Raw genomic sequence first — 2,500 nt, 5'->3', positions numbered from 1 at the left:
CAAAGGACGCACTTCTTGCGCACTCAGGCGGACACACAAAATAATATTGAAATATATATATATATATTTTTTTTCAACGCTTTGAATTATACACATCATCAGCACGTGGGTTTCAATAGTCACCCACGTCCTTCGCTCTCTCTCTCTTTCTCTCTCTCTCTCCCTCTCTCTCTCTCTCTCTCCCTCTTCGCCATCCCACACACACAACAGTGAAAGGAAAGTAAGACATTGTTTTCTCTTCAATTAGAACAACGACCGGTTTCACGCCCACGCCGCCCGCGCATGTCCACGCAACTCACTCGAATTTCACGTTATGAATGTAGATTAGAAAGATAACAGGGGAATAGGTTTTTCAGAGAAAAAGAGAGAGAGAGAAAAGAGTCGAGATTGATTGATAAAACAGTAAGGAGTGGGCCGATGGCGAGCTGGAGAACAAGAGAGAGAGAGAGAGAGAGATGATGAGAAGAGTGAGAGAGAGGGAGAGAGAGAGATGAGAGAGAGAGAGAGAGGAGAGAGATGAGGGAAGAGGAGAGAGATTGGGAGAAGAGAGAAGAAGAGAGAGAGAGAGAGGGGAGAGGAGAGAGGAGGAGAAAGAGGAGAAAGAGAGAGAGAGAGAGAGGAATAGGGAAGAGAGAGAGATGGGGAGGAGGTTGAGAGAGAGAGGAGAGGAGAAGAGGAGAGAGAGAGAAGAGAGAGAGAGAGAGAGAGAGAGAGAGAGGACGAGAGGAGAGAGAGGAGAGAGGGAGAGAGAGAGAGAGGAGATAGAGAGAGGGAGAGAGAGCGAGAGGGAGAGAGAGAGAGAGAGGAGAGAGAGAGAGAGAAGAGAGAGAGAGAAGATGAGTTGATTGAGAGATTGAGAGAGAGAGAGGAGAGAGAGAGAGATGAGACGTGAGAGAGAGAGAGGGAGAGAGAGAGAGGAGAGAGATGATGAGGGAGAGAGAGAGAGAGAGTGAGGAGATGAGAGAGGCGAGAGAGAGATGGAGAGAGAGAGAGAGGATGGGAGTGAGAGAGAGAGGAGAGGGAAGGAGAGGGAGAAGGAGAGAGAGAGAGAGAGGAGAAGAGAGAGAGTGAGAGAGAGAGGTGAGAGAGAGAGAGCGAGATGAGAGAGAGAGTAGAGAAGAGAGAGAGAGATGAGAGAGGAGAGAGAGAGAGAGAGTTGGAGAGGAGGAGGGAGAGAGAGGAGAGACGGAGAGGGAGAGAGAGAGGAGAGAGAGAGGGGAGAGAGAGAGAGAAGAGAGGAGAGAAGGAGAGGAGAGAGAGAGAGGGAGGAGAGAGAGGAGGGGAGAGAGAGTGGACGGGATGAGGAAGGGAGTGAGAGGAGAGAGGAGAGGAGAGAGGAGAGGAGAGAGAGGAGAAGAGAGAGGGAGAGAGAGAGAGAGAGAGAAGATGAGAGATGGAGAGAGAGACGAGAGGAGAGAAAGAGAGAGAGAGGAGAGAGGAGAGTGAGAGAGAGAGAGAGAGAGAGAGAGAGGGGGAGGAGAGGACAGGGAGCGAGAAGGAGAGAGTGAGAGAGAGGAGAGAGGAGAGGAGAGAGAGAGAAGAGAGAGGGAGAGTGAGAGGAGATGAGGAGAGAGGAGGAGGAGAGAGAGAGGGAGAGAGTGAGAGAGGGGAGAGAGAGAGGGGAGAGATTGAGAGAGGGAGAGAGAGAAGAGAGACGAGAGAGGTGAGAGGGACGGAGAGAGACGAAGGAGAGATGGAGAGAGAGTCGAGAGTGAGAGAGGAGAGATGGAGAGAGATAGATGAGAGGAGAGAGAGGGAGGGGAGTGAGAGACAAAGGGAGAGAGGAGAGTGGGAGGAGAGAGAGAGAGAAGAGTGAGAGGGAGAGAGATGAGACGATGGGGAGAGGAGAGAGAGATGAGGAGAGAGGAGAAGTGGAGAGAGAGAGGAGAGGATGAGAGAGAGGGAGAGAGGGAGAGAGAGAGGAGACGGAGAGGGAAGAAGAGAGATGAGAGAGAGGGAGAGAGAGGTGGAGTGAGGGTGAGGAGAGAGAGATGAGAAGAGGGGGGAGAGAGGAGAAGTCGAGAAGGAGGAGGAGAGGGAGGAGAGTCGAGAGAGAGAGAGAGGAGGAGAGGATGGAGAGAGGGGGAGAGGAGCAGTGGAGGAGGAGAGAGGAGAGAGGAGGAGAGAGAGGGAAAGAGAAGAGATGAGAAAGGAGAGAGGGAGAGAGAGAGAGGAGAGAGGGGGAAGATGGTGAGAGAGGAGGGGGAAGGAGAGGATGAGAGAGAGAGGGAGGTGGGAGGGGGAGGAGAGAGGGAGAGGGAGAGAGGAGGAAGAGGGAGAGGAAGGAGGAGAGAGAGAGAGAGAGAGAGAGAGAGTGAGGAGGAGAGAGATAAGAGAGAGAGGAGGAAGAGAGGAGAAGGAGGAGAGGAGGAGGAGAGAGAGAGAGAGAGAGGAGAGAGGAGGAGGAGGGAGAGAGAGAGGAGGAGAGGGATGGGGGGGGGGGGGGGGGGGGGGGGGGGGGGGGGGGGGGGGGGGGGGGGGGGGGGGGGGGGGGGGGGGG

The sequence above is a fragment of the Penaeus chinensis genome, chromosome 8 (genome assembly GCF_019202785.1).
Source record: "Penaeus chinensis breed Huanghai No. 1 chromosome 8, ASM1920278v2, whole genome shotgun sequence".
Taxonomy (NCBI): Eukaryota; Metazoa; Arthropoda; class Malacostraca; order Decapoda; family Penaeidae; genus Penaeus; species Penaeus chinensis.
This window is presented reverse-complemented; position numbering follows the sequence as displayed.